At 43.8% G+C, this 24449-nt stretch overlaps 1 long non-coding RNA gene across 1 annotated transcript; it reads right to left on the bottom strand.

Moving 5' to 3' along the window:
• Positions 1-7491: 7491 nt before the first annotated feature.
• On the bottom strand, positions 7492-20994 carry LOC148590564 (uncharacterized). The gene is made up of 2 exons (XR_015914289.1): positions 20869-20994; positions 7492-7633 (listed from the first exon to the last, which is right to left on the bottom strand). It is a non-coding gene; the product is annotated as an uncharacterized LOC148590564 (long non-coding RNA).
• Positions 20995-24449: the final 3455 nt, after the last annotated feature.

The raw sequence follows: 24449 nt of genomic DNA, 5'->3' as shown, positions 1-24449 counted from the left end.
TGCCCGAAAGTTCATTTGTGGGAATCCTGATTCTTGATATATTATTTGTAAACAGAGGGCCAGGGGACTGGAGTATTTCCTTGCCTTCAATGGATGATGAGGCCTCAAGCTGTGAGCTCAGATTGGGACTTCTAAGTATCCTGCTGCTACCTAACAGCTTGCTGAAAAATGACATAATTTGTGACATCAGCAATATGCTGTTTTAATAGAGCTTTGTAAAGCGGTTTCCACCCTCGTGTGTCAGTACAAAGGCAGCGCTCCCCACTCAACCCAAGAAGGCCGCCGCCTGTATTTCTTCCTTGCACACCTTACAGTCCTCCTTGCACTTTTGGGGTGTAGGCTGCTGTTAGTTCTGGCCAGCAGTAGGAAATTGTTTGGTTGTATCTGTGCTAGCCCTGCCATCCCATCAGTGCTAGGGGACGTGTCCCTTTTCAGGAAAACGGTGGCTGCCAGCGGGAGGTTCAGCAATGCAGATTTTAATAAGGAAAGGCAATTTCAAATGCAATTCACAGTTTGTACGTGGTGAAAAATGTTTCTTACTGCCTGGACATTCAGGATGCTGTTTTGGATAAAATTAATTTCAATTTGGTCAATGACTTTTCAGCTGAAGCCTTTAAAGCATTGTGTGGCTCTACAAACAAGATGTTGTCTTGCGATTGTAATAGTAACAGCAGAGACCACTCTAACTTAAAAATCACCTAAAATAACTGAAAGCCTTGGCTAACAAGACATTGAACCAAATGGTGGAGTTTTAGTGATTTTGGTAAATGTTCCATTCTGTACTATACTGAGAGAAGAACGATTTTCTTCTTCTAAATCTCAGTCCATCAAAGATAAGCTTATTTTTAAATAAGATTCAAACTAAAAAAAAAAGTTTTAAAGGATCTAAAGTTGTTCAGTACCTTAATGACAGTAAGTGGAACATACTTTTAACAGAGTTTGCCCTCTGCACTAATTCCTCATACATAGTTCCTAAGAAATGGTACGGAAAAGTATCACAGGAGGCAAACACCTCCTGTGCAGGAGACTGAGTCGTGGATGAGGCAGGATACCTGCCTGTTTAGCAAGCCATGGCCCAAATTTTTCAGCCCACCACAGTCTGCTCCCTGAGGCAAAGGTGAAGTAAGAGCACTGAAAGGGTCCAGGAGACCTCTCGTGAAAAGATGAAGGCTCTTCCCCCTCCAAACTGCAGTGCTGTATCCCTTCCCTACAGGGAAAGGGAAGGTCAAATGCATCCTTTCAAGGGGGAAGACAGCCCACTGCTGTAAAGGTTTAAGCAGGAGACTGTCGTAGCAAGGACAGTTTGGGAAACTACAGGGGTAGGAAGGAGAGTTTCCTCTCCTATTCACAGCGTAAGGGCTTGCAGAGACAGCTCCCAGGAAAATTCTTGTTTTTACTGTGGAAAGGGATAATTTAGCAGATATTGTAGGGTCTGAATGGAGAGGAAGCTGAGGCAGCTCGGTGGAAAGGGGGAAAGCTCAGTAAACTCTGCCTGATCCTTTCCAAACGGCAGTGGGAGCTGGGGGACTTGACGACCATCACACGGAGCCACCAATGCAGTCAGTAAGTATCGTTCTTAGAGTTCTTAGATACGGGATAATAAAGGTGAAGGAGGGTGCGGAGGAACAACACAATTTGTGCATTTGCCCGTGACAAACTTGAAGGAAAAAAAAAAAAAAAAAACCACCAGCCTCAGATCTCTGGTGATTTCTGGACTTTTTTTGATGCATATTTACTGTAGAGGGAGAGAAAGCATAGTTACTATTTTCATACTCGGTTCTCACATGAAATAAAAGGGGAAGAGGAGGGGGGAAGATGCAGCTGCAAAAACAGTCAGTGAAACATAAAAATCTCCATTGCTTTGTTGTGATTCTCAGTGCCCTTCAACTTTTGGGCACAGGCAAGGCCTCCCCCTGCTCAGGTTCAATACCCAGGGGAGCCTTGGGGCTCACAGCTCCCTCCCTATTTTCCCTAAGCTTTGCTGTCAATTGTGCTTTTGTTCAAAGGAAAAAAAGTAGCTCAATGTGTGCTAATTTATAGCCAGAGCGGTGATTACAAAAAAAAAAAAAAAAAAAAAAAAGTTTATTATCCTTTCTGTCCACTCCTCAAATACAGTGCTACAGCAGCAGTTTTTTGATAAACTTGTCAGAAACCCATATCAGTAAGAGCAAAACAAGACCGGGAACTTGGCACATCCTCCAGGTTTTTCCCTGCTTCTGCCTATACTCGGAAGCACACTTTTGATGAAAATCTAGGCTTTACAAAGACACAAAGAGGTACCTGCACTAATTCAATGCTTGCAAACTTGAGCTTTTCACATCTCTCTTACACGTGCGCTTTCATTAATACGTGTTAGTAAAATCACTAAGGAGGCCAGAAACTGTAATTGCCTATGTATCTAAAATGTAGAAGTATATTTATGTTTACTACTGAACTTTTGGTGCGCCTTCTTTCTGTAAATTTGGCATATCCTCAATGGTTAACCAAACTTAGACACCATACATGGTGAAGTCAGTTAATTCCCTTCATTTTGTAACTTCTTGTAGCATCTTGCTGCTGCACAAATGGAGATTTTAAGGTCTCTTTGCGTCAGGTAAAACAGGCAGAGACAGTCAGACGGGCAGAGATACATCCACTACCAACGCATCTGAGCAGCAGCGTTAGGCAGGACGGAAGGTGCAGTGGTAACACAAAGCATTTTCAGTCGCATCCCGCAGAGCACCAGACCCGCACAAACATTGCTGTGTTTTAGGGAGCACTGCAAAGGCCAAACGAGAGAGAAGTTGGATGTCAGGAGGCAGCCTGGGCTGTGCCAGCAGCATGAAGTCGTCCCCCATGTCTTCCAGGCTCATTCATGTACTCATGTGTGACACGGGGGCAAGTGTTTTGTTACCTTTGGCAAGCTCCACTTTGGAAACTTCCTAAGTGATGCGTGCACATGGTATCACAGCCTTAGCAACATCGGCAGTGTTAGCAGAAATAAGAGCAAAATCACAAGCCCTGAGCCATGCGGAACGCCCCTTTAAGGGTCAGCAGCCCAGAGAGGTAGCACAGGTGCTTAGCTCTCCTTTTTCTGCCCAGGACGATGAGCTTCAAACGACTGCAGCAGGTTGCAGGCACCTGTAGCAGCAGCTCGAAGGATGAGGCCTTCTGAGTACCTAGGGACATCATTACGAGTAGCAGCTTGACTCTACTAGCATGGATTTCTGAAGTTTCCCTTTTGGATTGGATGTGGGGAACGAGGCTGCCTTGCCTTGCTTCCCCTCTGCGTGCCCTAGTTGTGTGCATGGGGTGTTTCTGTTCTGCACCCCATCGGGGGAGGTGGGGACGGCCGACCCGTCCCATCCTGCTCCACGGTGCTCCGGGCTGCCAGCGTCGGGGAGCTGCCATGGTGCCACCGCTGGTGGCACCAGCGTCTCAGCGCCGCCGGGAGCCGCGCGTGGCGCCCACGGGCGGCCTCGCCACGGGTGGCGGGAGCCGTTAGCGCGGCCGTTTAACGGCTCCCGCTGCCCTTAGGCGGCCGGGGCGACTCACTCCCGCGCCCCGCTCCGCGCGTGAGGCGGCTCAGGAGCGGCCCCCGGCCCGGGCGCTGAGGAGAGGAGAGCCCCCAAACCGCCCCCTTCCCGGCTCCCTGCGCGGCGGGTGCCCGGGGAGGCTCCTCTTCCTTCCCCGCAGCGCTGCGCACGGGCTGCGAGCCCGAACTCCTGCTCTGCCCGCGGGGGGAAAGGAAAATAAATAAAAATTCCTCGCGGAGTTTTATTTCCCCCCCCCCCCCCCCCCCCGCCCTTTAAAACAGCAGTTAAAAAATAATACTGGCCAGGAGTTCTGCTGCGCTCCCAAATGTGAGGGAGGAGAAGCCGGGGGAGAGGGTGGGTGCAACGGGATGGACGAAATGCGAAGATTTTTTTTTTCTCTCTCTTCTCCTCCCCCCGCCCCCAATTCGGAATCAGAAATTACTGCCTAAGGAGCAGATACTCCGTTTTATTGGATCGTAAAGAAAAAACAAAGTTTTTCAAAGCCTAATTTCCCCCAGATACATTTATTTTCCGTTGAAAGCAGAATTAAAACAATACGCGCGAGTGCGCGCTGTTAAACCAGAGCCATCTTTTGCTGTTAAGCATGGGAGAAGCGATGAGAAAAGTCAGTAAAGGAGCGCTGCGTTTTTAAGCGCAAAATTCGGATTTTAAGAAGAGCGGTCTCGCACGGGGAGCACTGAAATAGTCCAAGAAACAAGAGGGGACACTTAAAAAGAGTTAAAATTCAGTGTCAGGTTACTCCTCGATATTACAGAGAACGTGCCGTTCCTGGAAGGGATTTGTGGTTGTGAAACGCATCCCTTGCTAAAATACCGTTTGATGCTTGTGTTGAAGAGGGAAACCAAAACAATCTTTTCCTTTCAAGCCCCGATTTCAAAACAAAACCAAAAGAAGGGGAAAAAAAAATCCCTCTAAACTTCAGGCTGCGGCTTTGAACAGCTTTCCCGGCGATATTTGCTTCAAACCTCACGGGCAGACTTGCCCCTCCGTTCCCGAGGTCTCCGTGCCCCCCCTTCCCCAGTTTCTGATGCTCGGATGGTAGGTTCAGAAGCAAATGCCCTGCTAAATAATTGCTAGAATTAAAAAAAGAGAGGAGAAAAAAAAAAGAAAGAAAGAAAAAGAGGGGAGAAATGCGCACCAGCATTCAGGTGCTAACCTACTTATTTGAAAGTAATTTATTTTCCATTTTGCCCGTTTTCCCCCCTTTAAAACAGAACGCTGAAAGAAAGAATAAGTGCTTTAACATTTCAATGTTGTGCTCTGGTAATTACTTTTTTTCCACTTTTCCCCTAAGTTGCAACGTGAAAACCTCACAGGGGGGTCTTTGCCGCGGCAGGGCTACAGTTCCAAATCCCCGGCGCAAGATCTGCAATTACAAACCCATTCGGTGCCCTTCCCTATCATTAATATGCACAAAATCCTGCTGCTAATCTTATAATCTGTTTTGTTTCATCAATTGCTTGCCTAGCACCAGGCGCGAAAAAAAAAAAGAAAAAAAAAGGAAAAAAAAAGGAGAGAGGTGAAAAAGAAAGATGGAAAACGCGCAAAGCTTCCTAACGTAAACTAAAAACAAACCGGAGCGCATTTAATTTCTTATAAAGCGAAAATCGTTAAGATTGTTAAAGGGAAGCTTTTTTTTTTTCCCGCTAGGAAAAGGGGAAGTGGGAAAATCGGTGAAATTTAAGAGGACATTTGGACATATCCGAAATCGGGCGCCAACGCAGGGTAACCTGTGTCTCTTGTTTCTGCGCCCCCCCAGCCACGAAAGGAACTTAGTTGCGCGACCCGTTGCGCGGGTGCGCAAACACCTCGGGCCGCGGCCGCGCCCCCCGCCGCGTTGGGACTTGGGGAAAATAATGAAGATGTTATTAGTCGTATTATTATTATTATTGTGAAATCTCCCCTTCCTCCTCCTCCCTCCGGCGCGGTATTAAGGGAATAAAACAATCTACGCCACACGGGTCCTATTGAGATTAATGAAAAAATTATGCAAGAAGGAAAAAAAAAAGAAAAAAAGAAAAAACACCCTGTATCTCATCTGCCCCCCACGCCAGGCCTTGCCTCCGTATTGCTTTGCACCTGATGATTTATTAGCGTAATCTGCGGGGATAACTACCCGTGTGCCCCGCTCCGCCTTGCCCTAGCTCATCTCCTAAGTAATTGCCTCTCATTAGTCCTGGTAATGTTTTAATAGCGCTACCCATAATTTAGTCATCCAAGAATTAATAACCGAGGGTGCCGCGGTACGGCCGCCGCGGGGAAGGAAGTGGGTGCGAGGCACAATATAAGCAGGTAGTCCTTAATTAATCAGATTAGCACCGAGGTCCTCGTGCCGTAACGGAGCCCTTGAGCGCGCGGGCGCCTTGGAGCGCGTAACGGTTCTACCGGCCACTCCCCTCGAGGGGGGCAGCGTTAACGGTTCTACCGGGTAACGGCTCTAACGGCCACTCGAGGCACCGCCCCCGCCCCGCCTGGGCGCTGCACCCCGGGCCGCTCTCCCTGCCCGCCCCGTCCCCGCTCAGCAGCGCGCCGTGCCTGCTCCCGCGGCCGGCGGCTGCTCCGTCTCCCGGCACGGGGGTGTCCCCGGGAGGCGCTCGAGCCGCCATTTCCTGAGGGGGCAGCGGCGAGGCGGGAGGCTCCGCGCGCCCGGCCTCGCTGTGCCCCCACGAGCGGCGCCGTTGCTCTCGTGTGTGTGTTCCTTCCTCCCCTCCCCCCCCACCTTTTAATTAAATCAAAAATAACAAAAATGTTTAAAAACGCTGCTCGGGGGAGGTGGAGGGGAAGCAGAATAAGCGAGCAGATGGGAGGAATAAGGCGCTGTGACTCTGTATGTAAAATGGCCATTGGAGGCGGTGAAAAATGAAACTAAAAAACAACTGTTTTCTATTTACAAATTTAAATAAACAGAACAGCCTTCCCCGCGGTGTTTGTCTAAGTGCAGCAGCGTTGCTGCTGTGTAGGTCATGAAAAGGTTGGTGCATAGTTTAAAACTTCCCATTCTGTTAATTTCTTAAAGAACAGTCGTTCAGAGTCTGAGCACAAAAGCTCATGATTTAATGAGGAACAGAAACAAAATCTCTGATTGTTGGTGTTTCAAACTTCATTGGAGTCCTCTGGCAACCACAAGTTGATCCTCTGCAGCTTCAATACCCTTTAGCCCTCCATATAAGAGTACATGCTGAATAGAGGACAATGCCTGGTTGTTATGTTTATTTACCCTTACTACAAGCTGGGTTAACCTCTTCAAAACAGCTTTACTAAGCCCGTTAACCACACGGCCCACATGACCTGTAGCCGTATCCCTAATGTGATGTAAATCTGACTCGAGACCATATGCACAAGTTCTGCTGCATTGTGCCTCCGAAAACTACAAGTTTATTGCCGTCCAACCCTTCCCCGGCTCCACGTTTCCAGGAGGAAATGGCCTGAATAGCAACCACTTAAGGAAAAGTCAAGAGTCTCACATTGTTGGAGCAATATTTTTAATGGCTGTTGCACATCTACAGAAAGGGGGGAGCGAGGAAGAGGGGTCCACATGGGGTAATGATTTTCATCACAGTTATTTAAGCTTGTCGATAATTATTCAAGACTTTGCCCTTTCTGGTGGTGCTTCCACATGAGAGCGGGAAAAAGCACAGATAAAGCCAGAAGTGATTTGACCGCATTTTAGGTTGTGATTTTAACAGAGCTCACATATTTTGCTCTTACTCTTAAAGAGGAGTCATAATCCTGCATGTATAGTAGTTAATGCGAAGTCAGTGACGTGATTTTATTACAGGCCGTGAGGCCGTGGGCCATGAGTACAGGAGTGAGCTGTGGTTTCAACCTCAAATAGTTTTAGTAATTAGCAATTCTGGCAAGTAATTATGACAGATCTGCAAAATGTAAATGGATTTCTGTTTAAGCCTGATGTATTTAATTTTTTTCTCCCCTCTCCCACAAGTATAGTCATCTCTTAAAACAGCTACTGTGGCCACATGGTGAGAGCTTCATTTACCAGATCATTTTTTCTTGATGGCTGTGGCAAGCGTAACAATGTTCTGTGCCTGCTTCAGTAATGGCATGTCTATCATGCTTCCATGGAAAGTAAAGGCTCCCTGGAAAAGAGAGAATATAAACTTCCTCAGAAGGCTGTTGGAAATTGTCATTTGCCTTTTTTTTTTTTTTCTCTTTTTTAAACACATCCGCAAAGCAGGAAATGGTTAGATCCCGCTCGAATACTGAACAAGTTTTAGAACAAGACAAACCAACCAATGTGAGGCAAATACAGTAAATTAAATAAAAAAAACGCAGTGGGATTTTAGTGCTTGTAAGAAGAAGCAAAACGAGAGAGAGGGAGGGGAAGAGCCCTGTGTGTAGCCTGCCCGGCCTAGCCCTGCTGGGTGCCACCTCGCAGGCGGCAGCATGGCCAGGCCGTGGGTGCCGGGCTGGGCAAGCAGCTCAGGGTGAGCTACGTGGGTGGCACAGAAGTGCCTGCTGACAATGACGGCCGGTTAACGCCGTCCGAATTTCCCAGAATTACTGCAGAACTGGCCAGCGTGGCACAGCAGTCGTGGTCTCAGAGGCAGGCGCATTTTAGGAGTCACTCTTTCAAAGGGCTGTGTGGTGGTACCGTGGTGACAAGTGTAAAACAGTTAACTGTAGGTTGCAGTTAAGTCTTAAATAGAAGAAACATTATGTATTACGTAGAGCCACACCTGACTTGTTGCTTTGGATACTTTAATCTACCTTTGTGTTGAACGAATAGATTTTTTAAGATATTCCAAAGTTCAGCAATCACACAAACAAAAATCTTATTTCTAATTATGTCTGCACTTTGGCACGTTCTTGAAGAAACAAAGATTCATTTTCTTCCCGTGAAGAATTCAGAATTGAAGGCGCTGCGGCAGCATTGTGCGGGGTGTCCCTGTGAAGCACAGCTCCCTTTTCATGTCCTGCTGCAGTGGATGCAGGAAGACGGATGCAGAGTAGAATGAGCAGTTCATTTATTTTTGTTTGTTCATTTCTGTTTTTCTTGTAAGGATTGAGAACAATTAAATAGAGGAATCTTATAAGTAAAGCGAAAATATAAACCATTTGCAAATATTTTTATGAACGGTGCTGCTCCGGTGGCATATTTAGCTTGACTGAAGCAGCATTAATTAAATACTAAATCACATTTTATGCCAACTAACACAAAAATCCACTTTAAACAGTAAATTAATGCAACAGAATATTACTGTATCACACATGCTGTATTATAGCCTAATATTTAAAACTCCTAAGGAGGATTTCATCCTGCAGCTTGTGATAGCTTAGGCAGCCTTGGGAGAAAAATGGGACTGACAGGTACGCAATGATAAATGCTTCAAATTGAACTTCTTGTTAACAGAGCAACCAATCAGCCCTACATAAGTAATAATAATAATAACAACAATAATAATGTTTTTATCTTTGCAATATCTCAGCCATTTTCACTTGTAAACATTTACAGACAATGCAACCTCACACTGTTACATATATTAAGTTGTTGTGAAAATCAGGGGCTAAATAAATTCTTCAGAAAAATCTGGGTCTATGTAGTGGTCTGAAGGATTTGGTTGGTGCCTGATTCATACTTTCATTGTAAGGAAAACATCTTTTAATTGTGGCTATTTCTTTGGAAGCATTCAGTCAAATAATGCCTATTGTTTAAAAGAGAAATTTGCAGAGAGGATAAGGGTAATGAGCAGAGACAGGGTAAGAGCTGGAATCACCCCTTGCTAGGTGCGTGAAACGGTTGCACTAGGAGTCCCGGTACTCCCAGTAACGGGTGCTAGCGGTGCCCGTTGTGTCCTGGCTCTCTCAGTCCTGTCCCCTCTGCTGACTTTATACAGTTCAGCAGGAAGAATGGGGGCCAAAACATCTTTCTGGATAGCCGAAGTTAGTTAAACAGCAGGTCTTTTAATGAAGACCTTAAATTGTTCATTAAAATAACATGTTGTCAGTTTTTAAAGGGAGACCAGGGTAACAGTAGCTGCATGTGTGAAAGCCGAACCGCTCCGGATATGCAGGATGTGCCTTGTTAGAAAGCATCTGTAAGTTCCATTGATTTCGGTTTGAATTCTTGAAGGAAAAAAAGAAAAAGATTTTCGAACAGTCAGGAGTAACATGAACAAGTTGGCTTCTCTGCCTGTTCACTCAGGCTTCCTTTCTCCCTGCTAATTTGCAGCGTTGAGCTAAAGTCCAGGAAAAGAAACCTATTTTGATGCTGTTGAACATACTCTATTCACTGCCACTCTTTCCACCCCCAGGTTTCAACAGATAGGAAATGCCAGTAATTACAGCTTTGTCCCCATGCCCTCTTTTCCAGTTCTGTTAGATGAAATTTGCCTTTAACATTCCTTTGATTTTCTTTCATGCTAATATAAAGAAAACAAGACTTTCCATAAACACCATTTTCTTTGAGATTGTTAACCTGGTGATTAATTTAGTCATAGAGCTAAATTTTCTTTTTGGCTAATTCTCTTAATAATCTCACATTTCCAGCCTGTACTTAGACTTCCAGTCGTTAAACTGTTGGATCCAAAGCTGGTTCTTAGGGAAGCTTGTGGTGTGAATTGGAGTGACTTTGAGAGAGTGCTGCTAGGCTGGGGCTTGGGTTACTTGTGCGGCTTGTTTTGGTTGCCACTCATGGCACTGTCGCTATCAATGATTCAGCGGGAGCCTTTTCACGTTGGTTCCTGCCTCCAGGTGACTGGATCGTGGCAAATAGCCCTCGGGAGCCATGGGCTGAAGTCCCATGGAGGGAAATGGAGCAGCCGCTGTGATGGGTGAGCACAGTCGTGGCTGGTGATGTGCAGAGTGTGACTTGGATGGCACGATGGCGGTTGCTGTCATGCAGGGTTTTGTGGAATGGATGGATTTATGGGCCCAAACCACTATGTCTATTTTAGGCAATCCAGCACCCATCCTGCTTTCCTTACCCAAGGCAGATTTTAAGGCAGCAATCCAGCGAGTACCACGAAGGTGGTGTGAGAACTGCAGTGACTTTTGTGCGTAGCAGCAGCCTGCAGGGCATGGAAGCTCCAAGAGCTCTTTGGCTCACCTAAAATGAGCATCTGTGAAGGCAGCGCAGTGCAGAAGAGGACTTTGTATCTGCACAACCTTTAACTTTGCTCGGATGTGTGCCTCCGTCGGGAGGACTATCGGGGAAGACCAAGGGTAAAAACCAGGAAGAAAGAAGAATGGGCAACATTTCCCATTTGGGTAATTCTGCAGGGCAGCTAGAGGCCTTCGCAGATGACTGACACTCCAGGAAGGACTCGATATATCTGTATTTCCTTCATGGAAAGCTCGGGGAGAGCACGCAGAAATAAAGCGGCAGGCCCACCTAGCTCTTCTTCTCTATGCTGCGTTTCTGGACGTGCCCACAGTCTCCACCTTCTGCGTGAGGCCACCCTCTCCAGGCTGAATGATGAACGACCAGTGCCGCGACATGGGGCATCCCCCAGGCGCCATGCCATATTGGAGCGCAATAAATTCATAATGTCCCGTTTAATGCTCTGTTAAAATAATACAGCACTGCAAAATCTCCACGAGCTATTAATGCGCAAGGCAGGCCGTGGTGAGACAGGTCTCAACAGCTCCACTTCGAATTTTGCTAAGCCCTGAAGTGCTTTGAGAAGGCATTGGAGAGAGCTTTTGGCAAATCCAGAAAACAGCTGGAAGAGAATTAAAATGATAGGAGGCTGCTGATTTTTTTTTTTAATTAAAATGATAGAAGGCTGCTCTCTTTTTTCTTTTTTTTTTCTTTCTCAGAAGGAACCAAAAAATAATAGACTTGGAAGAAAAAGAATTGAGCACCGTTAGCCCCAAATGGTACAAAGATGCAGCCTACAGACAAAGGGAGTGATCGTGCGGAGGTGACAGAGAAGAGCCATTTTCACAGGTCACGAGCCAAAGAAATAGGCACATGGAAAAGTGGTCAAGCTAAGCATTAGGAATAACTATTGGAATACATTACCAAGTGACTGAGAGAACCACATTTCCTAAGACATCTGCTTGGCAGTGCTTATATCTGGGCCTTAGGACTCTTTGTGGAGAAATGTAGCCACTACCAAAACCAAGTAACTTTGGCAGTTTAGAAGATGACCCTGGCCACATGTTGCCCTGGGTCTTGGATGCGGTTCTTGGTCAGGTCACATATGTAGATGTCATCCTCAAAGATTTCCTTTAGCTATAGCAAGGAGGTGTATGAAGTCACAGAAAGAGACTCAACGCTGGTCTGCGACATGCCAGAGCCCAGGGGTGAACGTTTGGACACAGAGGTTCCTGGAACACTAAGAACATCTCTATGTGTGTGTGTACGAGAGAGTGTCCAGGGACTTCTGCTCTGGGAAAATTCTTGGAGTAGTTAGGAGCTTCATAAGTATTACCATTTCACCAAAAAGAATCTATTTTTCTCTTGGCGAGAGGCATTTAATCTGTTTGGAAAGTAAATAGATGGGATTCAGAGTCAATGATTTTTCTGTCAGCTGAGGATCTGTTTTCCTGGGGGGACCAGGAAAGGAGAAGAAACCAGACAGCCAACTTCCTCAACCCTCCTGACAGTTCTCAGGCAATATGTGATGTTATGTGGGGTTTTACTCCCACAGTCCTTGGTATAACTATTTATGCAGAGTAAATTAGAAAAACAGGCTGGATAAAACTATCAGGATGCAGAACACTTGAGGCACCTCGTAGTTATGCGACACACTTCTCTCTGAGCTGTGGCTTGGGTTAAAGAGCAGGAGTTAATTAAAAGTAAAATAATAATTGTTCTGGGACACGTGGGACAGTGATCAGACAAGTTAGTCCCTTCTCCCTAACAAGATGGAAGGATTAGAGATAGTCCCTCACCTGGGAGCACATGTGGCAGTTTCCTCGGCGTTTGCGCTGTGTTTATCTGTGTCTCTATCTGTGACAGTAATGAGCTCACTAGTGTCACTGCAGACCCTCAGCTCCCAGACCCTTGGATTTATAGTTCATGTCAGTGCTGAGGTTGAGGATCAGCTTTCCTAAGGGGTAGCGTTTATAAACTCCCGAAATCCCAGGTAAGCCCTATATCTTATAATTTCCTGTTTGGTTATAGGCACAATTCCCAACGCGAGTGCTGACTGTGAGAGCTCCCTGTGGTGTTTTGGGAAGCGCTGTTGCCGTTCCTGGGCTGCCCTGACCACTGATGAGCCTGGCTGCCAAACCCCTGGTTTGGCGGCTTGTTCTGCCCGGTCCCGTAGGACCTACGGCCACGAGGTTTAGCTCCCGTGGCGATAGTGGCCTTAACGGTGCTTCTTAACGGGACATACAAAATCCACAGCAAGATTCCGGCCCACGGTAGTAAAGCATCCTCAAGCCGAGTGGCACGAGAAGCGTGCGTTAGTGGAGAAATATTCCTCTTTTTTTTTTTTCCCCCATTTTAATTAAGTGGATCTCCCACTTCTAAATCCCCCAAGTCTAGTTGTGCCTTTTCTGAGGCCACAAAAATACGTGGCGTAAACCCGCTAAAATCTGCCCAGATTTGAGAACATGATCTCTAATCCTGCATAATGTTAAACTGTTACCGGGAAATAAAGGGCTTGTGTTCTGGAAGAAAGGCAGATTTGCTCTTCTGAGGAGGAAAGGGAGCAGGTAGATCGCAAAGGGTCCCCCTAAAAAGCATGGCATTAAGGAAGATAATTTCCCTTCGGATTAAATGAAAACACACATTCTTTAGGCAATCCCCTGTGGAGGAAATGTGGAAATCTTTGCTTTGGGGCTTAAAAGGAATGCCCGGCTTTACATCCAGGTATCCGAACAAAAGAGACCGGAGTCCCGCTCCCGGCAAAGATGAGCGGCCTGTGCCTGGGGGAGGAGCGATTCAGCCTTGCCGCAGAGCCAGGACTTTCCCCTGAAACAGGAGGCCGAAACCAGGCTTGGGGGGAAGCCTAGAGGAAGAAATAAACTCGCAGCTGTGACGGTGCTGAATACAGCTCTAATTAACGTTCTCTTCTGCAAGTTATAGCCAAAAAGACATCACTTTGCGTCGTGTTTCCTGCTTTTGCTGAAGAACTTGTGAAGTTCAGTGAGCTGCTACGGGACATTCAAAGATCTCTGGGATGACAAAACTTATTTTTTTCAGGCTGTAGCAAGATACTGTCTCCCACTTGCTCTGCTCAGAAAATATTTCCAGAAAGCCTCCAAACCAGACTGACATACAACTCTCAGCCTTTTTTTTTTTTTCACATCATTGCAGCATGTAAGAAAGATGTCAAATAACTAGTCTAGTCACACATAACAAACTGAAGACACCACAAATAGCAAGATATGCAAACAGAGCTTTTCTGGTTACATATTTCCGTTTCCCAAACAAGGAATCCTTTTACATTCACTTTTTTTTTTTTTTTTTTTTTTTTTTTTTTTGTAGAAAGATATGTGAAGGAAATTCACAATAAGTGAATACACAAAAAATCCCCAGGGAAAATAAATGGTCCCTGAATAGATCTGTCTAAAATTTCTTGTTGGCAAGAGGATATGCACAGTGGGTCCCTCCGATCTATTGAACTAAGGGATGGAAGAGAGGGAAGTCTCGAGAAAATCAGCAAGTCTCTCTAGCCATCTTGTCTACATGAAGGAAATTTTAATTACTGTTTCTTTTGGTGGGGGGGGGGGGTAGGTCTTTTTACCAGTGTTCTACTGGAATTGGTGTTAGGTTAGAGGATGTACCAGCTCAAACTGCCAGAACTAGGCAGCAGGAGATAGAATTCTCCCTCTTGGAGCAGATGGGATGATGCAGGAGGTTGAGAAAAAGCAACAACAAGAAATGCAGGTTAATTTTTACCTCAAATACATCCCTGGCACCAATGTAAGAACTCTGGCAGAAAGCACTCGGGAAGGGCTTCGTGACCCTGCAAGTCCGTAGCGAGGCAGGGGCAGACAAAGAAGAGCAGAGACCTAGGAGCTCCTTCACGTGGGTCTTGAAGAGTCATCTGCTCTGCCTGACGCTACCCATCCCAACCCACTGCATGAGCCAGACAGGTGGTTTTCCCCTCCCACAGCCTGACAAAATGGGCTCAGAACCCCTGAGGACAATCGGGATGGACCAGGGATCGGTCCTGGAAACCACTCCAAACCACCAAGGTTTCTCACTGGCAGAACAACTTGTTTGAGACCCCTGGGTGAAGGGCAGACGGGAGGGTTTTCACTGGTGTTCTTAGGTTTTCTTTAGTTTCCTTTTGATTGTGGCTGTTGCCTTCCTGTTCCTCTAGAGTAGGAAGAAAATGAAATTAAAGAAGCAGGAAAAAAACACTGCTGGAAATCAGGAATATTCCAAACTAGCTTCTATCCTGCTTCTCATCCCGGGTCTGAGGGAATCCTGGAGAGCGTGGTGGAGAGTGTGGAGCTGGTGGAGGTGCCACTGCCAAGCAAACCTTATTTTACAGCACAAAAGAAGCTTCCAGGACAAACACTGCATCCAACCGTGCCTTTTTCCCCCTGTGAGCATCACTATTATTATAAGGAAAAATGAAAAGTAACTAATATTAAGACTTTAGTATCCTCAGTTGCCCTTAATTAAGCCACTTAGAACTAACTTGAGGTTTACAGTCATGGGAGCAGTTTGTTAACTATAGCCTAGAAAATTTCAACTGGAAGCAAATGCCCACCAAACACACAAAAGGTATTTGATGCTGAGGGGAAGGTGGCCATAAAATACAGCACAGGAGAGAAATGTAGTAACAGGGAAGCTCGCACCATCAACGGCAGTGGGACCACCATTATTTCTGTGTACTCTATTTTTCTTCTTTTGGATTCATTTGCCGAGCAGGATTAAACAGTCATTTTTTTACTGAGATTCGCCATTGAGTTGACACAGCTTTTGCAGCAAAGCTTTCCCCTAGTCTGTAGAAACACCAGCTAATGGAGAAGCGCAGAAGCGCTAAGACTGCTGCTACTTAAATTAGCTGAAACAATATTTTGGCTGTGCAGACTTTCTGAATTCCCTCAGTACGCCCTAAAAGGGGCCATCTGCTTCAAACATTATATCTTTTGTAAGACCCGCCTTTGGGAAGCGTAACGAGGCTCGTGAGCACCATTGGCCTCGTTAGTACTTTTTAAGCACAGATTTGCAACGCAGGGAGCTGCCTTGGTGGCGCCGCATGCGTTTTTTGCCCGGTGCTGGGTAGGGGAAGCCGCGCTCGGCCCCACACCGCAGCTGCCGGGAGTGACGTGAAGTGTCTCGGGCCGAGGGGCAACATCAAGGCACCATCCTAGTCCCTCCTCGCCCAAGCGCCACACTTGAAGTGTCTTTAATCCCAGAGGAAGGGAAATCCCGACCCACCACATGCCTGCGGGAGGGAAGCTGGCAAGCAGATGAGTTTCTGCTTGGGTTTCCTAGTTTATTTTGCAGCCCTGCGTTAGGAAAACCTGTCCTGCGCTCTTCCCACCTGGCACAACTTCCTCAGGATCAGTGGTGCCAGCGCAGGAACCCGCGTATGTGCGAGCAATTAGTTAGTACACCCCCTTCTGCTCCGTTGTAAGGGCTCGAAACTCGCCCCGAGATGGGTCTTCTGCAAAGAAAAGCCTTCAACTGTGAAGCCAACCACATTTTTTAAACCTTTTTCAGATAATAAATTACGCAGTGTGTGATTAATGTGGGCTCTTTCTATATTTATTTGCCAGTTTTCACGTTAAAATTTGACATGGCCGCTTTAAAAATAAATAATAAGCATAAATAGATTATTATTTAAATACGTTATTAGTAAGTGCTTGGTAATTATTTAAAAATAATCATTTAAAGGTAACAGGGGCCTGCACTAAATCCCCACGGCGCCCTCAGTTTGTGCTGAGAGACGCACCGGGGCGTGCGCTCGTTGCCTAATAAGATGGCGAAACGCAGCCACTTCACACAAGCTGTCGGATCTGCAGCCGGATCCGACGCGAGGGGTTGACACGGGGGGTCCTCGGGATCGGGTGTCCTCACCCGCGTGCTCTCAGGAGCTGCTCGCACCCGCGGGATGTGCGCGAGTGGGAGGGCCGGCCGGCGCTCCCCGTGGAGGCCGCAGCGCCTGCGGAGGCCGGAGCGGCCCGTGAGGCCGCAGCGCCTTCCCGGGAGGCCGCCTGCGGATCTTCCGCTGGCCGGGCTGGCAGCTGGAGCCGGCCCAAGCGCAAGTCGCCATCGTTTCCAAGATACAGTAGCTCGCGTTCGCTTTTCCTAAACAAAGACTCTTATAACAGAGCCGCTGCTGGAAATTTCCATCCCTTTGTTGGGGAGATGCTGTATAAATAAATGCATTCCTAGGATTTTTGTAGCCCTAGGAAGGTCCATGAAGGAAACGGTACCGTTTGGTAAATCGCTTGGCTGCATGTACATTATTCCTAGGCTCCTGAGAACATGGTGCGTGATGCACAGATTATAATACAAGAAACATATGCTGAGGGCCTGCCAGGAACTCGGCACATCCTATATGGTGTGTACAGATATTTCTTCTCTTTTGCCCTCTGGAATCGAAAATATTCAACTGATCTTAGAGCTGGGATTTGTGAATGAATTAGCTTAACTCTTAATAATCCTTACCTGACCTTTGACTTTCAAGGCAGTGTTTAGCTCCCTGCTCCCCGATTTGATGTACAGGTTCTTGTAAAGCATTTGCAAATTAGTATGTGATATAAATGTGGAATTAACCTTTTACTTTGCCCTGCTGCTTTCCCTTCTCCCTGAATATTATTTTAAAAACTGACAATCTCTGAAGATCCTATTAAAATAATGATATTGTATGTGATGTATTTACAAGTTGGACGCTCAGTACTTTAGTTTCCTGTCCTATGTAAACCCTTACACCATATAAAAGGTATTACAGTTATGTATCCAATGCATTGATAATGAAACAGAGCAGTATGTTTCATACAACATTAACTTACATTGTAAAGAGTATTGTGCTTTTATTAATAAAAGTGTGTTTTTTTTTTTTCTTGCAACAAGCTAGTAGCTTCTCCCACTAACTCTACCCCTTTAACTCTGCCCCCGGACTCAGATGATCTAGATTTATAAGATCACTTCTCTATTTAATGCATTGCAAATACCTAAGATATTTACAGCAAAAGCTGTTTTAGACTACCAAAATAATGTTTATTACCCTTCTTTTTCATTTTTGAGCACACCATGACATTTACTTTATGTTTAGATCTTCCCAGCAGTTACCCCTGCTTTCTTTATGCTAAATTTAATTTTGAGAAGCACATCATCTAGTAATGCAATTTTACTGGAAAAATGTCAAAATTACACAAAACCAATAGCTTTTAACATTTTTCATTTTTACATCTCAATGTTTTAGACAGAGCATTTAGCTTTCGTAAGTAATTTTATAATATATTTAAGTTTTTTAAAAAGATTTGTTTATTAATTGTTCACAAATGCAAAAGGACCATTCATTTTCTAGGAATGATATTTTTCAGTTAGGTTTCAGATATAAAATAAAACATACCCCAAACAAGACTATCTCCATAATGTAAACCCAAATAATTTAGGCTAGAAAAATCTCAGATTTGCTTCTGTGTGAACACTGACACAGGATCTAAGTTGTAATTTTTAGTCATTTCAGTACTCGGGTTCAAGATCTACTATGTGAAAGCATTTTATTTTTCAAGATGAAGTAGACGGATTCCACTTTCTGTCAAAGAGAGATTATTATAATAAATGTATCTCTTAATCTGTAATAAATTACAGCATCTTAATACTGAATTTTATTATAAGATATTGTTGACTAAGGGAATCAAACTTTTAAGTCAGTTAACAACAATCTACAATCCCAAAGACACGGGAGCGGTAACTTACCTACTGTATAAACAGCCACACAAATCCCCCAAATTTATTTTTTTCCGGGCTTTCAACTTTGATTAATAACTTAGCGAAAACATGCAAGTCTTGTCCATGTTAATCACAGCTAGATTTTTGGTGATACAGACTTGAGCATTTTAATATAATTAAAAGAAAAGGAAAGCAGAAGACATGGTTCATTAGGACACAAGGATTTATAAAAAGTGTGGTATTTCTCTAGAGGGGAAAGTTACTACTCACATCTTAGCCTGTCCCTAGGACACAGAGCAGGAGGCTCCCTCAGTGAGATGTGTTTGCTTTGGAAAAAAGCTAAATAATCAGCCTGCCCGAGCTCTTCTTACCGACACACTTACAGTACCAAAACGCAAGCTCAGGAAATCTGCGGAAACACACCACCGAAAACTGCTTTTCCGATTTTGTTACGAAGCCTTGCGACTCTGAAGTAACACAAGATCCAAAAGACCACAGATTAACCTGCCAACACTGTTCTTTTTGATAAACTGCTATATGCAAAAATATATGAGGTGTGCAACCTGGTGGGTTAAGGGAAATATCCCAAGCCACAAACATCCAGCAAATCTGTATTTGTGAATAACTACAGAAGCTTAGAACCTAATTAAAAAGCTCTTATTACAAGAAAGAAAAATCATAAAGGGCTGATACCAGAAAAAATCTAGCACCATGCTGATAAAATAGGAGTGTCAAAACAAATCCAAAGAATAATGCCCGCCTAATACGGAATTCTTAAATATTAAAGCTGTGTTTAATACAGTATTTAATACAGCTTTCAGGTTTTTGTGATACTAGTACCATAGTTAAATTTAGTCCCTTCCCCTCATCAGTAGTTTAAACAACAGGAGTGTTTCTTAAATAAGATTTCTGAGATTAAATTCAGATGAATTGATAGGCAAGTGATAAACATAAACAGTATTTGGCAGGGTCTGACATTGGACTTCTTTTCATTCTGCATCTACCTACCTACATGTTTGCACTAACACCAGGCTTACAATGATGCCTTTTGTAAGAAATCCAAGCTTTTTAAGTCGGGATAATGTACAAAGCAGTTGCACATTTTCTCTCTAAATCACTTTCATGAAGACACCTATGCCTAAAGATCAAGGGGCAATGGAACAAAAAGATGCAGAAATATAACATAGTACTGGTGACCTGAAATAACTGCTCGGGATGGCACCTAAATATCATTGTAACGGACATAATAGAAACACCTAAATAGCGTAGACAGGATATGGCCGCCTAGAACAGAAAAGGGCAGACTAAATACTTTGCAACACTTTTATCCTGAGATGAAAGCACAATTTCTGCTTTGACCTTTTTTAGAATTTATAATATAAAACATCTGTGGTATTAGAAGTGCAGGAAAACCGGGAAGCACAGATTCTAGTGTGTTACTACCTATCGGAAAGCGAAGAAATGCACAGAAGACCTTTGTATAGTACCGGAGAAAGTGAAAATCTAGGCACCGTCTTATATACCAAACTTCATTACAGACTATGCTTTTTTTTCCCCTACTTGAATTCTTCACAAACACACTTAAGCTGTTTCTGTTTATCTGCTCTAGCCATTCTGACATCGGGACTTTGCTTTTTAACTATCTTGGGTTTGGCTGTAACTAAGATAAACATATTTAGCTGCAACTTTTTTTTTCTTTCAAAAAGAGGCAAACTGGATTACAGCAAATAACCTTTAAGATAATTAACTGACAATGCTGCAACTAGCATAAAATCTTCCTTCAGGCGACCCCTAATTTAAGTATTACTGGCACAAAGTAGAGACAGATTGTGCATCACCACCGCAATATTTACATAGCAGAAACCCACAGAGCAGGAAACGTGAGACTCAATGATGCACTAAATTAGGAACAATCATATTCTAGTGTTAATTTGCTTTCTGCTCTATCCAAATTTCAGGTCCAGCAATCGGTACAAATGCACATAAAACATTCCCATTTTTAATGATTAAGAGTCTGCAAACAGTTTTGCTCAAAAGTGAGTTTGCTCTCTAGCAGGGATGTTTCCAGGAACAAACCCTGAAAGAGAAGTATTTTACCAATATAGAAATTTTCTGAAAACCACGGATTTCTAATCCTCTGTTTATCTCTTCCCATAAATGATGCCTGCACGAGCAGTTTGAGTCTTCTCCCAGGATACCTGCCTTTTGATTGCAAATATTTTCATCTGACAGCATCACCATGATTCTACGACATAATTGAGAAGTAGTTTTAATTCACTGATGCTGCAGAGATAGGCAGGTAGACATATGTACACAGAGATTGCAAGTTAAAACAGGGGGAGAGAAAGATCTGTCTATGTGAAAACATCCTGGGCCGTGCCATATTTATAAGAAATACACAGTCTATATTCCAGCCAGCTATAGATTTCACGAGCACCACTCTCAGCTACAGCACACTTAAAACATAAACACATGCAGCCACCATCGATCTTTCCAAATTTCAAATATTACTCAAACTTGTTTTCCACTATGTGGTATTAACGAAATATTTACCTTTCCTAATCGCTGATGTTCTTCAAAAGCAGAAATCAGTTCTTGTGCCCACTTTATTTTTTCAGGGCTTGGAGAGAACTGTTCCTGGACAACAGCAATTTGGTTAGGGTGAATCACCTGCTTACCTACAAAGAAGATTAATAACACCAGAATCATGCATTGACAAACAGATGTTCAAACAAAATGTTCCAACCACTTGAGGCTCTCATATGCCTCATAGACTTTCTGCTATTTAACTGATTATTTTACTTTTTTTTCCTTTCTTTTTTTTTTTCCCAACTGGACAACGCACACGTAGCCTTTTGCCAGATTTTTTTAAGAACAAAAATATCTCGAGCCAGAGCTGCTTGAGCATCACTTGAAAGAACCCGCAGTGCTTCCCCCTCCCTCCCAGTTCAAGCCACGCGTCGCCCTTCTGTTGTTTCAGGTGTGACCGTTTGGCCGGGGCGGTCAGGACCGACTCGGCACAGAGCATCGCTGAATTTTAGCCGTATAGATAGATAGCAGCGCCAGCCACGCAGAAACAAGCTGTAATAAAGTCTGTTCAGGACACGAGATCTGATGGCGAGAGATTTGTCGACCTGAAAGGTTAACAGTAATGCGGGGATCATTCCCTAGATCCTCAGTGCAAGCTCAGCGGCAGCAAGTGCTCGCTGGTTTGTGCATGTTTGTTGTGGTGCTACCCGGCTGCTGCAGGTGTGGTGCCAGGTTTATTTAGTTACAGGTATAAGAAACAGTTATCAGAGGGATCTTGGCATTTTATTAAGCACTTCCCTAAGCTTTCTTGCATAAATATGCACTGAGGAAATACAAAGAGATGTTGCCTTTTTTTTACTACAAACTTTCCCATGTGAGTAAATAGCCACCTAATGCATTTTCATCTGTTGTTGCACTTAGCTATATTGAAAAGAACACCTATCATCTCATTTGTTGGAGAGGGCAGCATTTGCCATAATCAGTTCGTTTTTAAAGGAGTTCAGCAGCCCCGTGTGATTTCTGCACAATTATCTGCGCGTTGCTTTGGAAGCGCTTCAAGGCCGAGCGCGGCTACCCTAATTCCCGCTTTTCCGGACGCGCAATCCGTGCGTTTTCTTGGCAGCCCGCAGCAAAGCGAGTCACCGCGAGCCCCGTCCCGCAGCCCCGTGCGCCGGGGTCCCCGCCGCGCTCGCTCGCGTGCTCCCGGCGCGCGTGGCCACGGAGAGGCACCGGTGGGAAACCACGCGGGCTCTGCAGAGCGCCGTGCCAGTGGCCAAAGGGGCAGCTCTCACCCAGCTGAACCGGGGGCCGGCGACAGCGCGGGGGGCAAACACGAGTCCTGCCTGCACCGGCACAGGCCGCTCGCTCTGAGCGCTCAAGGAAATAGTTACTGCTAAGAGTTACTACCTTTCTGCAGTAAAAAGGCATAAATTGGTCGGTTTTATTTTATTCCCCGTTCAACAATCTTTTGTTTATGATCTTTAGGCCAGCCAAATTTTCAGTTTCACATTTCATTAAATATTAAATATTAAAAAAAGGCTAAAATACAGTTAGAAGTTTAAAATTCATTAAGAACTGCATCATTAGAAAGAAATTGTATTGGCACAAATTTCTTAAGCTAGTAGCGTTTGCATTAGTTCCAGTTAAAAGTGTTTTAGACAATTTAATCAAATGCTGCTATTAACAAGACTCTGACATTCCTTATTTTTCTTATTTTTAATATGACATGCTCCCCCCAGTTACACTAGTAACTCTAAAATTAAAGAGTGGAGAACTAACTCCCGCAAAATCCTACAAAGTTTAATTTTCTGGGAAAAATGTAGAGTATATTTGAAATTATCCTGAAAATCTCTCTGTAACAAAAATGAAAATAATTATTTTACTATATTTTGATTTTTAATAATGTGTATTTTGCTATGATTTTCTTAGGTGTAAAACATTTCTATAATAATGTTTTATTTTCACAAAGATATTTGTAGTCATAAACGACACTTTGTATCGTTAAAACATTTGTGAGCAGCTTGCAGAAAGCAATCTAACATTTGATTTATAGCACTCAGTTGATTTTTGTCACAGATTATGTATCCAAATAAGTGTATAATAGACGTAATGCCATGCAGGAATGAAGCAAATATTTTAAACGGAATTGTTGTTATTGACAAGTTACTGAGAGAGTGCAAAATTGGAAGACATTAAAATTTATGACCATGAAATCCTTTTTACAGTACCACTTGATATATTGTGCTTTAAATCAATACCTGTCAAGTCTTTTAGGTGTATGATGGTGTCATTTTAGTCTTCTACAAAAGACTGCAAAAAGAGGAAACCTATAGCGTTTCATATTTATATCTGGCTTCTCAGCATGTAGCTCGGGACTTTCTCTAATGACTAAGTCAGCTGTTAAAGCTTATTCCGAGGTTTACTTAATTTTTATACAAACATCCCCAAAACCGATGAGCATTTATACAGACTTGAACTCCGCAGGCTATGGCATTGTTAAGCATTTTGCTCTGCGTGTATGTGTGTATATATGCCCATATGCATACATATATTTTATTAAATTTATACATCAAAAAAAAAAAGGTATATTGCCTTGGCTAAATTACATTTGAAAACATTCTGATATATGGAAACACCCTTACTGAAGAAACAGTTGGCTATTTATAAGATACCTGGAAGGAAAGAAATGCTACAATAAGCAGTGAGGGGTATAATAGTAACTAAATAAATGGTAAACTCTTCGTTACATTATTTAACTTTTCTAACAGGAAGCATATTTGATTACATTAAGTCCAGCTCCAGTGGTCTAAATCTAAATACAGGAGAGTTCTAAGGCCATACAACTTTGCTGAGTATTATGAATTTGCATGTGTTTTCAGGGTGCTAAATCTGGCCTCTTTGCAGGCAAATAAGTGTGCGGTTTGCCAGTTAACAGATCAATTTGAAAGCCTTAACTCATTTTTGTCCTGTTGATTTCAATGATTCTAATGATATGTGAAAAAATAGCAGGATGTGCTCTTCAATATTTAAAAATAAGAAGAATCATATGTTTGGAACTTCTTGTTAAGGCAACATTTCAGTATTTTATTATCACATTATCAGGCAGTTGTCACTGGCAAATATGATCTGCAGACTTCTGCTTTGTAGGTCACAGATTAAGCTAAAACCCATTTGTAATTTTCTGTGATGAATATTAAATGGGAAATGCTGAAATGTTTGGAACAAAATTTTAGTTTTGAAATATTTTCTTTTAAACAAAACAAGCAAAGATTATAAAAATATTTTTTAAAATGAAAGCAAAAGAAACAAACGAAATATTTTGGATCGACCTCAAATATATGTTTTTCTTTTTACCAAAAGTATGAAAAAATCTGTTTTGTTTTGACAAGAGCAGACTTTTTAACGACTTTTTTTTTCTCTCTCTCCCTTCTGGCCACCGAATCAGTATTAACCCATGTCTAATTGCGACTGGACTGGTCGGGCTGTTCGCTGCGTTTCTGAGCTGTGTGGTTGGTGGTTGTGGGGAGGCAGGAGGCAGAGGGCAGAGGCTGTGAGTTCGGGCCGGCGCAGGCTGCACCTTCTCCTGCCCTCGCTCCCGCTGCGGA

This window comes from Tinamus guttatus, unplaced genomic scaffold (genome assembly GCF_059628265.1).
Source record: "Tinamus guttatus ecotype Peru unplaced genomic scaffold, ASM5962826v1 Tinamus_guttatus_pri_ptg001250l, whole genome shotgun sequence".
NCBI lineage: Eukaryota > Metazoa > Chordata > Aves > Tinamiformes > Tinamidae > Tinamus > Tinamus guttatus.
The sequence above is the reverse complement of the archived record's forward strand: the minus strand, read 5'-3'. Positions and strand labels throughout refer to the sequence as shown.